The 14,995-nt window shown below is 41.9% G+C and overlaps 1 protein-coding gene across 2 annotated transcripts in view; it reads left to right on the top strand.

The window, feature by feature from the left end:
* KIF6 (kinesin family member 6) overlaps positions 1 to 14,995 on the top strand; it is a 463,572-nt gene that overhangs the window by 388,657 nt on the left and 59,920 nt on the right. The window lies entirely within an intron of this gene.

Genomic DNA, 14,995 nt, shown 5'->3' with positions numbered 1-14,995 from the left:
ACTGTGAATATGCCAAACCCATTGGATTATACACTTCAAGGGTGAATTTTATGCTATGTGAATTACATCTCAATAAAGCTGTTTTAAACACACAAACAAACAAAAAGAAAATGGCAGAAGTAGGGAGAAGTATCAGGAGGATCAGGAGAAGCAGCTCTGAGTAGAAGGGCCAGGCTTCTCAATTGGCTGCTAGCTTTGAGTGAGTCAGCAGGATTGTGTGATGGCTGCCAGCAAAGCCAGTGTGATCCTGGCAGATGGAGAAAGGTGTCCAAAACACGGCAATAGTGACGCTTCACCCATTGGATTGCCTTGGGTTGTATCACCTCTGACGTGGCAGGTTCATTCTGAATAACCATTCTTTTTTTTTTTTAACTCTTCTTTTTAAAAAAGATTATTTATTTATTTTATTTATTTATTTATTTATTTGACAGAGAGAGGGAGAGAGAGCACAAGAAGGGGAACAGCAGAGGGGAGGGGAGAAGCAGGCTCCCATTGAGGAGGGAGCCCATCCAGGGCTTGATCCAGGACCCTGGGATCATGACCTGAGCCAAAGGCAGATGCTTAACCATCTGAGCCACCCAGGTGCCCCTGGACACCCTGCTCTTAAAGGTTGTTAAGAACATGCCCAAAAGAGAAAGCTCATGGGGTAGAACCTGCTTTCCCAGCTCTTACAGTGTGGAAGGCAGAAAGACTAAATAAAGCAATGATAAGAAAGGATGGTGATAACATAGGAAGAAAGTCTAAAGAGAGTAGTTAATATGGAAAAGAAAACCAAGGAAAATATGCTGTCCTCAAATATCAAATGAAAAGGGTAAGACTTATTGTGTATGTCAATTTGGTTCAAAAATGTGGAGCACCTACCACATAGAAGGCAGCCTTCCATAAAAGTATAGTCCTGGGAAATCCATAAACAATTGGGTCTCTGATGAGAAAGCTTGAGAGATGCTAAATAGTCTACCCTCCGCTTTAAAGAGTCATAGTGTGCATTAATTAACTCAAGGTCCCTTGGAGAAATCTCCCTGTGCAACTGTTTTATTAAATCCATCGTTTTTCAGGCTTGTCTTTGATCACCGCACTGTCCCACACCTTTATATGCATAAAACCTTTAACCTACCAGAGATTCAATGCTCCTTGCAGTTGATAAGGTTTCTACACCCCACTCAAAGTGGAGAAGTATTAATTCCATCGTATACTTCAAGAGTGAAGTATATATACTGTAACCCCTAAGCAATCATTAAAAATTATTCAAAGAAATATAATCAAACTGAATCAAGGAATTAAGATGGAATTCTAAAAACACTCAGAAGGTGGGAAAGGGAAAGAGAATGAAAACAGAGAGAACAAACAGAAAACAGGAAAATGATATACCTAAATCTAAGCACACCAATAGTTACATTAAATATAAACAGTTCTAAACATGCCAATTGAAAGGGAGAAATGGGTAACATTGGTTTTTAAAAAAGATCCAACCATATGCTATCTACAAGAACCCTACCTTAAATATTATAATAGAGATAGATTAAAGGATGGAAAAGTATATGGCATGCAAACACTAATCAAAAGAAGTCTTGCATGGCTATATTAAATTCAGATCAAGGGGCGCCTGGATGGCACAGCTGTGCATCTGCGCTCGGGCTCAGGGTGTGATCCCGGCATTCCGGGATCGAGCCCACATCAGGCTCCTCCACTATGAGCCTGCTTCTTCCTCTCCCACTCCCCCGCTTGTGTTCCCTGTCTCACTGGCTGTCTCTATCTCTGTCGAATAAATAAATAAAATCTTTTAAAAATAAATAAATAAATAAATTCAGATCAAATACAAAGCAAGGAAATTACTTAGAATTAATTACAAAGATAAAGAGGAACATGACATAGGATAAAAAGGAGCAATTCACTGCAGAAGTCCTAGGGATCCTAAACATGTATATGTTAAAAAACAGAACTTCAAAATACATGAACAAAAAACTGGTACAACTGAAAGGAAAGTTGGATAAACTCAAGTTATAGTTGGAGATGTCAGTACTCTTCTCTCAGTAATCAATAGAAGAAATAGACTTCAAATTAACAAAGATATTAACAGCTTGATCAACCAACCAGATCTAAGTGACATTTATGGAACACTCTACCCAAAAATAGTACAATATACATTGTTTTCAGGTGTGTATGAAGTATTCACCAAGACAGACCACGGTCTAGGTTATAAAACAAATATTAACAAACATAAAAGAATGAAATAATACAACAGATGTTCTCTTACAATAATGGAATTAAACCAGAAATCAATAACAGAAGATAATGGAAAATTTCTGAAAACTTGAAATTAAACAATATACCTCCCCTAAACCCCTATGAATCAAGAAATTCTTCTTTGAGAAATTAGAAATATTTTCAACTGATGGAAAATGAAAATAAAACACATAGAAATTTCTGGGTTGTAGTTGAAGCAGTACTAGGAGGAAATTTATAGCATTAAACACATATATTGAAAAAAAAGTCTAAATCACCTTAGCTACCACCTTAAGAAACTAGAACAAAGTAATTAGTAAGCAGAAGGAAGGAAATAAGATCAAAATCAAGAAAAAGAGAAAAACAATTAAGAAAATCAATTAAACCAAAACTGGTTCTTTGAATACATCAGTGACACTAATAAACATTGATAAAAACCTAGACTGACAAATAAATAAAAAGACACAAATAGCCAACAAGAATGAAAGAGGATACCATTACATTATTAAAGGGATAAGGGAATATTGCAAACAATCTATACAAATTTCACAATTTAGATAAATGGACAAATTCCTTGAAAGGTACAAACTACCAAAAACTCGAACAAGGAGAATCAGATAACCTAAATGCTTCTATATCATTTTTAAAATTGAGTTCACAATTAAAAATCTTCCAAAAAAGAAATTTCCTAGCCCAGATGGTTTCACTATAGAATTCCGCCAAACATTTTTTTTTTATAATAATTTTTATAGTCTTATGTTAGTCACCATACAGTACATCCTTAGTTTTTGATGTAATGTTCCGTGATTCATTATTTGCGTATAACACTCAGTGCACCATGCAATCCGTGCCCTATTAATACCCATCACCAGCCTATCCCAATCCCCCATCCCCTCCCCTCAGAAGCCCTCAGTTTCATTCCCAGAGTCCATACATTTAAAAATAAATAATACCAATTCCACAATCTTTTCTAGAAAATACAAGAAGGAACACTTCCCAACACATTTTATGAGGACGGTATTATCTTAATGCCAAATCAGATAAAGACATCACAAGAAAACTACAGGCTAATATCCCGATAAACATATGTTAAAAGTACCAGCATATTGAATCCAACAATATATAAAAAGAATAATGCACCACAGCTAAATGCGGTTTACCTCAGGAAAATAGGTTTTTTAAATAATTTTATTTTGTTATATTACTCACCATACAGTACATCCCCAGTTTTTGATGTAAAGTTTCATGATTCATTACTTCCATATAACACCGGTACACCATGCACACGTGCCTCCTTAATACCCATCGCCAGCCTATCCCATCCCCCCCGAAGCCCTCAGTTTGTTTCCCTAGAGTCCATAGTCTCTCATGGTTCATTCCCCCTTCTTTACCGCCCCATTTCTTCTTCCCTTTCTTCTTCTACCAATCTTTCTACTTCTTATGTTCCATAAATGAGTGAAACCATATGATAATTGTCTTTCTCTGATGGACTTATTTCGCTTAGCATTATCTCCTCCACTCCCGTCCATGTTGCAGCAAATGTTGAGAAATCGCTCTTTTTGATGGCTGAGTAATAGTCCATTGTATATATGGACCACATCTTCTTAATCCAGTCATCTGTTGAAGGGCATCTCGGCTCCTTCCACGATTTAGCTGTTGTGGACAATGCTGCTATGAACATTGGGGTGCATATGGCCCTTCTCTTCACTACGTCTGTATTTTTGGGGTAAATACCCAGTAGTGCAATGGCTGAATCATAGGGTAGCTCAATGTTTAACTTTTTAAGGGACCTCCACACTGTTTTCCACAGTGGCTGTACCAACTTGCATTCCCACCAACAATGTAGGAAGGAACCCCTTTCTCCACATCCTCTCCAACAATTGTTGTTTCTTGCCTTGTCAATTTTTGCCATTCTAACTGGTGTAAGGTGGTATCTTAGTGTGGTTTTCATTTGAATTTCCCTGATGGCTAATGATTTTGAACATTTTTTCATGTGTCTGTTAGCCATTTGTATGTCTTCATTGGAAAAGTGTCTGTTCATATCTTCTGCCCAGTTTTTGATTTGATTATTTGTTTCTCGTGCATTGAGTTTGAGAAGTTCTTTGTAGATCGTGGATACCAGTCTTTTATCTGTAGTGTCGTTTGCAAATATCTTCTCCCATTCCATGGGCTGCCTCTTTGTTTTTTTTACTGTGTCCTTGGCTGTGCAGAAACTTTTGATCTTGATGAAGTCCCACAAGTTCATTTTTTCTTTTGTTTCTCTTCCCTTTGGAGATGTGTCATGAAAAAAGTTGCTGTGGCCGATGTCAAAGAGGTTGCTGCCTATGTTCTCCTCTAGGATTTTGATGGATTACTGTCTCACATGGAGGTCTTTCATCCATTTGGAGTTTATCTTTGTGTGTGGTGCAAGAAAGTGGTCAAGTTTCATTCTTTTGCATGTAGCTGTCCAATTTTCCCAGCACCATTTATTGAAGAGACTGTCTTTTTTCCACTGGTTGTTTTTTCCTGCTTGTCAAAGATTAGTTTCCCAAAGAATCAAGGGTCCACTTCTGGGTTCTCTATTCTGTTCCATTGGTCTATGTGTCTGTTTTTGTGCCAGTACCATGCTGTCTTTGTGATCACAGCTTTGTAGTAAGCTTGAAATCCGGCAATGTGATGCCCCCAGCTTTGTTTTTCCTTTTCAACAATTCCTTGGCGATTCGAGACCTTTTCTGGTTCCACACAAATTTAAGGGCTGTTTGTTCCAGTTCTTTGAAAAATGTCATTGGTATTTTCTTCGGGATGGCATTGACAGTGTAGATTGCTCTGGGTAGCATAGACATTTTAACTATGTTTATTCTTCCGATCCATGAGCATGGAATATTTTTCCATCTTTTTGTATCTTCTTCAATGTCTTTCAAGAGTGATTTGTAGTTTCTAGAATATAGGTCCTTTACGTCTCTGGTTAATTCCGAGATAACATTTGACTTTTGGTGCTATTGTAAATGGGATGGATTCCCTAATTTCTCTTTCTTTAGTCTCATTGTTCGTGTATAGAAATGCAACTGATTTCTGAGCATTGATTTTGTATCCTGCCACATTATTGAATTGCTCTGTAAGTTCTAGTAGTTTGGGGGTGGAGTCTTTTGGGTTTTCCATATAGAGTATCATGTCATCTGTGAAGAGAGACAGATTGACTTCTTTTTTGCCGATTTGGATACCTTTGATCCCTTTTTGTTGTCTGATTGCTGTTGCAAGGACTTCTAGCACTATGTTGAATAATAATGGCGAGAGTGGGCATCCTTGTCATGTTCCTGATCTTAAGGGAAAGGCTTCTAGCTTTTACCGTTGAGAATGATATTTGCTGTAGACTTTTCATAGATGGTTTTAATGAAATTGGGGAATATACCCTCCATCCCTACACTCTGAAGGGTTTTAATCAGGAAAGGATGCTGTATTTTGTCAAATGCTTTTTCTGCATCTATTGACAGGATCATATGATTCTTGACTCTTTTCTTGTTGTTATGATCTATCACACTGATCGATTTGCAAATGTTGAACCACGCTTGCATCCCAGGTATGAATCCCACTTGGTCATGATGGATAATCCTTTTAATGTACTGTTGAATCCTATTAGCTAGGATCTTGTTGAGAATTTTGGCGTCCATATTCATCAGGGATATTGGTCTGTAATTCTCCTTTTTGATGGGGTCTTTGCCTGGTTTGGGGATCAAGGTAATACTGGCCTCATGGAAAGAGTTTGGTAGTTTTCCTTCTGTTTCTATTTTTTGAAACAGCTTCAGGAGAATAGGTATTATTTCTTCTTTGAATGTTTGGTAGAATTCCCCAGGGAATCCATCAGGCCATGGAGTCTTGTTTTTTGGGAGGTTTCTGATCACTGCTTCAATCTCTTCATAATTAATTGCTCTGTTTAAAAAATCAATTTCTTCCTCTTTCAGTCTTGGTAGTTTATAGGTTTCTAGGAAGGCATCCATTTCTTCCAGGTTGTTTAATTTATTGGCATAAAGCTGTTGATAAAAGTTTCTAATGATCCTTCCTATTTCATTGGTGTTGGTTGTGACCTCTCCCTTTTCATTCATAATTTTATTAATTTGGGTCCTTTCTCTATTCTTTTGAATAAGTCTGGCCAGTGGCTTATCAATCCTATTTATTCTTTCAAAGAACCAGCTTCTCGTTCTGTTGATCTGCTCTACTGTACTCCTGCTTTCTAATTCATTGATCTCTGCTCTAATCTTGATCAACTGCTTTCTCGTGTGTGGGTTAGGCCTGTTCTTCTGTTCCAGCTCCAGCTTCTGGAGGTGAGAATATAAAAACTGCATTTTAGATATTTCTGTTCTTTTGAGTGAGGCTTGGATGGCTATGTATTTTCCCCTTCGGACTGCCTTTGCAGTGTCCCATAGGTTTTGGACCATTGTGTTTTCATTCTCGTTGGTCTCCATAAATTGTTTAAATTTATTTTTGATTTCCTGGTTTATCCGATCATTCTTGAGCAGGATGGTTCTTAGTTTCCAAAGTGTTTGAGTTTCTTCCAAATTTTTCCTTGTGATTGAGTTCCAATTTCAAAGCATTGTGGTCTGAGAATATGCAGGAAATAATTTGTGTCTTTTGGTATCAGTTGAGACCTGTTTTGTGAGCCAGTAAATGGTCTATTCTGGAGAACGTTCCTTGTGCATTCGAAAAGAATTAGTATTTCTGTTGTTCTGGGGTGTAGTGCTCTATATATATCTATGAGGTCCATCTGGTCTAGTATGTCATTCAAAGCTCTTGTTTCTTTGTTGATTTTCTGCTTAGGTGATCTGTCTATTGCTGATAGCGGAGTGTTGAGGTCCCCTACTATTAACTTATTTTTATCTCTATGTCTCTTTATTCTGGTTAAGAATTGGCTTGTGTATCTTGCTGCTCTCCTGTTGGGGGCAGAGATATTTATAATTGTTATATCCACTTGTTGGATACATCCTTTAAGAATACTATAGTGTCCTTCTATATCTCTAACTACAGTCTGTAGTTTAAAATCCAATCTGTTATATGCAACTAATGAATCATGGAACTTTACATCTAAAACCAGGGATGTACTGTATGGTGACTAACATAATATAATAATAATAAAAAGAGAAATAGCAACATAATAAATAAATAAATAAATAAATAAATAAATAAATAAATAAATAAATAAAATCCAATCTGTCTGATATGAGAATTGCTACCCCAGCTTTCTTTTGAGGTCCATTGGCATGAAAAATGGTTTTCCATCCCTTCACTTTCAGTCTGGTGTATCTTTAGGTTCAAGATGAGTCTCTTGGAGACAGCAAATGGATGGGTCATGTCTTTTTATACAATCTGCAACCCTGTGGTGTTTTATGGGAGGATTTAGGCCATTCTCACTGAGAGTGATTATTGAGAGATATGATTTTAATGATGTCATGTTGCCTGTAATGTCTTTGTTTCTATAGATTGTAAATTTCTGTTCTGTATCACTCTTGGGGCCTTTTTACTTTTATAGAACCCCCCTTAATATCTCCTGTAGGGCTGGTTTCATGGTTATGAAATTGGTCAGTGATTGGCGATCCTGGAAGGTCCTTATCTCTCCATCAATTCTGAATGACAGCCTTGCTGGATAAAGGATCCTTGGCTGCATGTTTTTCTCTGAAAGAGCTTTGAAAATGCCCTCCCAACCCTTTCTCTCATTTCAGGTCTGTGTAGACAAGTCTGACGTAATTCCAATATTTTTGCCTCTGTACGTGAGAAATTTTTTCGCCCTGGCTGCTTTCAATACTGTATCCTTGGATCTAATATTTGCGAAATGCACTATGACATGACGTGGCTTAGGTTTGTCATGGTTGAACTTGGGAGGGGTCCTCTCTGCCACTTGGACACAAATGCTTGTTTCCTTTGCTGGATTAGGGAAGTTTTCAGCTACAATTTGTTCAAGTTTCTGTTTTAGCTTTCTCTTCTACCATCCCATCCTCCAACTGATTATTTCGTTCTTCTGCCTTATTCACCCTGGCCGTCAGAGCATCTAGTTTTGACTGCATTTGATTCATACCATTTTTAATTTCTGCCAGTTTCGCTCTCATTTCCACCCTTAGAGATTCTGCATTTTCGTTAATATTTTTTTCAAGTCTCCACATCATCTTGACCATTGTTACTCTGAATTCCGTTTCTGATAATTTGGTTATATCCATATCCATCAGTTCTGTGGCAGAGGCCACAGACTCATTATCTTTTCTTTGCTGGGGGGGCAGGATTTCTCCTTCTCATCATTCCAATGAGGAGAGGTTGCGGGGTTGCCCAGAGCCCAAATTATTGACCAGGACCCAGGCAGTGTGCACTTGTTTTATAGGGACTTTAGGGATGTGGGCTTCTTGATTTTTCAGCCTTCCTTCTGGCAGAAGGGCCTGCCGCGCTGATACTCAGGCAACCCTGTTTGGGTAGAGTCTCCATGTCCCCTGGGAGGGGGGTTGGGGATTGGCACAATGTGAGCTGGTATTTCTGGGCTTTTGTTCTCTGGCAGGTTTCCCTGGTGGTTTTCTGTAGCTCTTCTGTCAGTCAGAGCAGCAGTGGCCGAATCCTAGCCTCTGTCTCAGAACAGAGAGATCGCAGTCCGCTCTCCACTGAGCTCCCCTGGCCTCTTTAACTCTGTTTCTGTCGGTGCTGCTAAAAACCCTGCAGCGTCCCGGGTTGTGCACTCCACAGCTGGTGTCTCAGCCCTCACTTCCAGGGCTGGCACGTCTCTGTCCTTTGTGTTTCTAACACCGCCAGCCACCCTTGCGCACGCTCCCAAGCTCCCTATTGCAGTGTGGTTCGTGCGCACTCCGGAGCGCCGGTTTTCAGTCCGGTCGCACACGCGTTCCCAGGCTCATGGTCTCGGTCTGCTCTCTCGTGGGTGCCGGTCCACGAGTCCGGCCTGCTCCCCAGTGCAGGTGGCTACTGCTTCCCGATGCCCGAGCGCAGAGGCTCCCTCCCCCTTACGTTTATCTTCCGATATCCGTGCGCGGATTCACGCCTCCCCACTTCGTACCTCAATACTCAGCGCCGGAGATGTTCATTTGTAGAGATCCAGATGTATCTTCCTGCATCTCAGGCTGATTCCGTGGGTTTTCAGGATGGTCTGGTACATATGCAGCTCTACTCAGGGGACCAGCTGAGAAAGGGGTCCCCTACTCCTCCGCCATCTTAACTCCGCCCCTGTGGGTTGCCTCTTTGTTTTGTTGACTGCTTCCTTTGCTGTGCAGAAGCTTTTTATCTTGATGAAGTCCCAAAAGTTCATTTTTGCTTTTGTTTCCCTTGCCTTTGGAGATGTGTCATGAAAAAAGTTGCTGTGGTTGATGTCAAAGAGGTTACAGCCTATGTTCTCCTCTAGGATTTTGATAGATTCCTGTCTCACATAGAGGTCTTTCATCCGTTTAGAGTTTATCTTTGTGTATGGTGTAAGAGAGTGGTCGAGTTTCATTCTTCTGTATACAGCTGTCCAAGTTTCCCAGCACCATTTATTGAAGAGACTGTCTTTTTTCCATTGGGCATTTTTTCCTGCTTTGTCAAAGATTAGTTGACCATAGCATGGAGGGTACAATTCTAGAGTCTCTATTCTGTTCCATTGATCTGTGTGTCTGTTTTTCTTCCAGTACCATGCTGTCTTGGTGATCACAACTTTGTAGTATAGCTTGAAATCCGGCAACGTGGTGCCCCCAGCTTTGTTTTCCTTTTTCAACATTTCCTTGGCAATTCAGGGTCTTTTCTGGTTCCACACAAATTTTAAGATTGTTTGTTCCAGCTCTTTGAAGAATGGCATTGGTATTTTGTTTGGGATGGCGTTGAAAGTATAGATTGCTCTGGGTAGCATAGACATTTTAACTATGTTTATTCTTCTGATCCATGAGCATGGAATGTTTTCCCATCTTTTTGTGTCTTCTTCAATGTCTTTCATCAGTGTTCTGTAAGTTTCTAGAATATAGATCCTTTACCTCTTCGGTTAGGTTTATTCTGAGACCTTTTATGGTTTTTGGTGCTACTGTAAATGGAATTGATTCCCTAATTTCTCTTTCTTCAGTCTCATTGTTCATGTATAGAAATGCAACTGATTTCTGTGCATTGATTTTGCATCCTGCCACATTACTGAATTGCTATATGAGTTCTAGTAATTTGGGTGTGGAGTCTTTTGGGTTTTCCACATAAAGTATCCTGTCATCTGCGAAGAGAGACAGTTTGACTTCTTCTTTGCCGATTTGGATACCTCTTATCCCTTTTTGTCGTCCGATTGCTGTTGCAAGGACTTCTAGTACTATGTTGAATAACAGCGGCGAGAGTGGGCATCCTTGTCGTGTTCCTGATCTTAAGGGAAAGGCTTCCAGCTTTTCCCCATTGAGAATATTTGCAGTAGGCTTTTCATAGATGGTTTTTATGAGATTGAGGAATGTACCCTCTATCCCTACACTCTGAAGGGTTTTAATCAGGAAAGGATGCTGTATGTAAGTTAATTTAATGTAAAAATAAAACTATGAGTCCACCAAAGAAAGAAGACAGGAGGCAATATCAAACAATGCTCCTTAACTATAATCTTGAAATAAATCTTACGTAGAGAACAGATTTTTTTTTTAATTTCTAGAGGAAGGGTGCCTCAGGTGATTGTGTGTGGGTTGAATATACAGGTGTGGTGAATTATTTAGGCTGAACACAGTAAAAGCGTTTACCACAGTTTTTCCTGAGGTCGGGCACTTTGGCATTAGAAGTGAAAGAGTAGGAAATTAATGGCTTCTATGATCAGGAATATGGTGGAAACTCTAGGTCCTGTGATTGATTGATTTGACAATTATGCATCTATTAAGTTAAAGGCTATGTTGGGGGGGTGACACACAAATCCCAAGAGCCCCAGCCTTGGGGTACTTATAAGCTGATTGAGAAATAGGACAAAGAAGAGTCCTAGGGTTGAGCCCCCCGGACGTTGTGTAGAGCCGCCTAGTACACCACACACTGAGGGCTTCTCCAGCTGGCTTTGCTGGCGAAGTAACAGGTCCCCACAAATCAGGGTCCCATAAAAGATTTGGAGACATTTTATCAGAGATAATCATTGAGAATACAATTTCCCCTACTATGCTCAACCCAGGAAATTCTGTGGGTTTCTTAAACAAGCCTCAGGTGATTTTATTTTAATCTCAGTCCCACTTAACAACAGCCCTTATTTTTTAGTCTGTCCCCACAGAGCAGTATTCCATCAAGTTGGCCCTGCAACCCCTCCACCCCCGCAGCCAAGGATGTCTTTCCCTGACTTCCTAAATAGCTGCTAGTTTCTACCAGGCATAGCACGGAGTGAGTAAAACAGGTCCAGGGACCCAGGCCGAGGAGGATGCATTGTTTGCATTGTTCTAAGATGAGTCCTTGGAATGGCTTGGGTCCTTCATGCCCCCAGATGGTGTCCACCTCTGCCAGCGTTGGCCAAAGTGGCATCTACCATCATAGCAGCACATCACTGCCTTCCTTCCACTGCATCGAGTGGAAGCTGATCTCCCAGCAAAAGCATTAAGGAGCTTCTGCTGTCAGAGTTTCATTTCCAAGGTGTTACCCTGAAAGGGAAACAGAGATAGCAAGAGTGATAGTAGCTTCCCCCAGCATGCAGAACGGGAGCCAAGGGGCTGGGCAATCTGGTTTCTATTAAAATCTGGTCAGTAGAAAACCAGTGGCTGCTACAGGCATTCCTATCTGCTAGGTCAGAAAATCAACCTGTCCCCCAAAATACTAGACAGGCCTATAAGAAATCAGGCAGTGGACTGGCTGGAATATTTCATTTCTTCTGCCTCTCACTCTCATGGTTGGTTGGCTTGGTTGCCAGAGAATCAGCTCTGTTTGTAAGAGACTACGTTAATGGTAGGTGGGACTGGTCTTTCTCAGAGAAGCATGAAGAACAAGAAATAAAGGCTAGAGCAGATGCTGTTGGAGCCCCACCCGTATCCCCTTGTGTACCCTGTGTGTATGCTAGCACAGCCTCATCTGCTAGTACCTTCCAGTCTTCCTGAGAGCATTCCCTGGCCATCTAGAGCAGGCTAGCCAGGGAATTAACACCTCCCCAACCCTGCCCCCCTCAGGAGGCCTCAACCAATGTCTGTTGGAAGTTGGTACCTATACACCCCAACTCCCTCACCCCCAGGAGGGACAACTTGGAGATGTGGGTCCTACACTGTCCCCCAGAGGCGCCCAGTGTGATTGAGCTGCATTGCCCATCGTTGGCAGCTGGGCTGCTATTGCTCCCTTCATTGTGCTCTCCCTCCCTGTCTCACCTCCCCTATTTCTTATCCGTTTGTCCAGGGCTCACTTCCCAAATAAGCTACTTGTCCTGGGGTCTGCTCCTGGAAGACACCACGTTAAGATAGGGGGTCCCATGACTCCAATGGTCAAGGGAAAACATAGAAAACTGTGAGCCGGGTTATACAGGCTGGATCGAGGAGCACTGAAGTGGATCAGGAAACTGCAGGAAGGCTTCAGGCCCCCCCTCCCCGAGAGCTTGCTAGAAGTCCTGTCAGTATTGATGATGTCACATTGTTAGGAAGTCAGGGTGCGTGTTTGCCAGCCAGATGCTTCGCTGTTTCTTGCTGTACATGCAGGATCTTAACTCATGCATCACTCCTCTGTTGTATTGGCATAGTTGGTGAGTTCCTGAGACCCAGGTAAAAACCACCAATTGCACTAAACGCCCCTCACTGTTAAAATAACAGCCCACAGAGAGTCATTCACATTAGTCCCCTAACACGTAATCCCGCGGAAGACGGATTTCTGGGTACTGAAAATTGTTACCTCAAACACATCGTCTGCAGCAGACAATAGCCTCAGGCCCACAACAAAGTTCTCACCAAAAATTGCATGTCACCCATATTCACTCTTCACTGACACCCTGGATTATGAAGAGAAAAGATTATAGATATTCATACCCATGAAGAAGGAGTCAGATCTGTTTCCAATGACAGATCAGCATCAAAATTCTTTTGTATGAACCTGAATGGAGTCACAAGCTTCTCCCCCACAGCCCTGCCCTCCCCTCCTTGCCTCACACTCACACAAGTCCTCCAGAGCAAGATTTATTTCAAGTGGAGTCCTTTCGGGATAAGGAACAACCCTTGGATTCCTCTGTTAATGCCTTGGCCTCCTTGGGCCTCCCGATTCTGACCAAATGTAGATCAGGTGTGTTTGTTTTGGACCCCACGAAGCCTGGCCAGCATGGCCAGCACAAAGCCGTCTGCAAAATATTAGCTCCTGATATTTTTAAGAAGGGCAAAAAAGAACAAATTTAACCAGATCTCATTTCTTCAGCAGTTTGGGAGTTCGAATTGGCACCGGTTAGGAATGGAATCATCCAGGCCATATTTGAAAGACGCTGTCATTTTCCAGTCGCATGGCCTTCTTACCTCTCGCCTGCCCTTAGAAGCCTTCCATTCTCATTCCTGGAGGGGACCCCATCAGAGGACACCCCTCCCAGTGAGTCTTGTGTACACCTGGCCTCACCAGCAAGTGACAGCCCAGTAGGGCTGTGTCTCCTTTTTATTCCCAAATTACTATAGCTGAAGTCTCTACTGGCTTTCTTACTAAAAATTAGACCACTTGTCGCAAAACAAATCCCCAGACTGATCCTGAGAGGGTCTCCAAGGACGGCCTCTTGAATGCTCTGCAGTACACATCCAGGATCCCTCATCTTCCGTGGCTTCCTCATGTTTCCGCACGCTGCAGGGGCTGCCATATGCTGGGCCTGCTGTCCTCTGATGGCGGCATTGCTGCAGGCCACTGCTCCAGCCCCAGGGACCCTGCTTCCCTGGCTACCACATTTGACTAGGCCAGGCTGACTTTTATAAGACCTTACCAAAGGCTTGGGCTAAAGGAGAGTAGCTAAAAGGAGCTAACGACTTCTTCTGGAAGAGGGGCTCTTAGAGGGCCATTACCCGGTGGCTCTGGGCCTCTGCCAGGCGTTCCAAGGAGCAGCCTGCTTTGGCCTCCAGGCCCACTGCCTCTTTACATATTCACTCTCTCTAGGTCATTGCCTTGACTCAGAGCCCTGACAAATAGTTCATAGCACTTTGTTTCCTCCACCTCTGGGCTATTCAGTCTTAAAGGACACAAGCAAGTAGCTAGTCCCAGTGGGCTGCACCCAGCCACCAACTCCTTACCATACCTTTCTCAGTGGGGGTGCCATTGTCTGTTGAGAAGGGCAGGTCTTTACTGCACGGGACCAGATTCCGCTCACTAAATACCAGTCATGTCTTTCCCGTTATCATCATAACTATTTGGTACCTAAATGAGATTCCATTCATGTGCAAGGTGAGACCAGATTAGGCCTGGATATTTATCGCACTATGGTCTGTCCTCTGCTTCCGAAGTGCTAAAGCAAGTGCTTGGACAAGAACATGCACCCACGCCACCTGTATTAGGGTTCTCCAGAGACATGGGAGAGAGAGGAGAGAGACTGATCTATTTTTTGTTGTTGGTTTTTTAAAAATTTTTTTATTATATTATGTTAGTCACCATACGGTACAGCCCTGGTTTCTGATGTAAAGTTCGATGATTCATTAGTTGCGTATAACACCCAGTGCACCATGCAATACGTGCCCTCCTTACTACCCATCACCGGTCTATCCCATTCCCCCAGCCCCCCTCCCCTCTGAAGCTCTCAGTTTGTTTCTCAGAGTCCATAGTCTCTCATGGTTCATTCTCCCTTCTGATTACCCCCCCCTTCTTTATCCCTTTCTTCTCCTACCGATCTCCCTAGTTCTTATGTTCCAAAGTCCTTGCAACAGCA

The sequence above is a fragment of the Ursus maritimus genome, unplaced genomic scaffold (assembly GCF_017311325.1).
Source record: "Ursus maritimus isolate PB19 unplaced genomic scaffold, ASM1731132v1 scaffold_30, whole genome shotgun sequence".
Lineage (NCBI taxonomy): Eukaryota > Metazoa > Chordata > Mammalia > Carnivora > Ursidae > Ursus > Ursus maritimus.
Note: the sequence above shows the minus strand (reverse complement) of the source record. Positions and strands in the feature narration are given on the sequence as shown.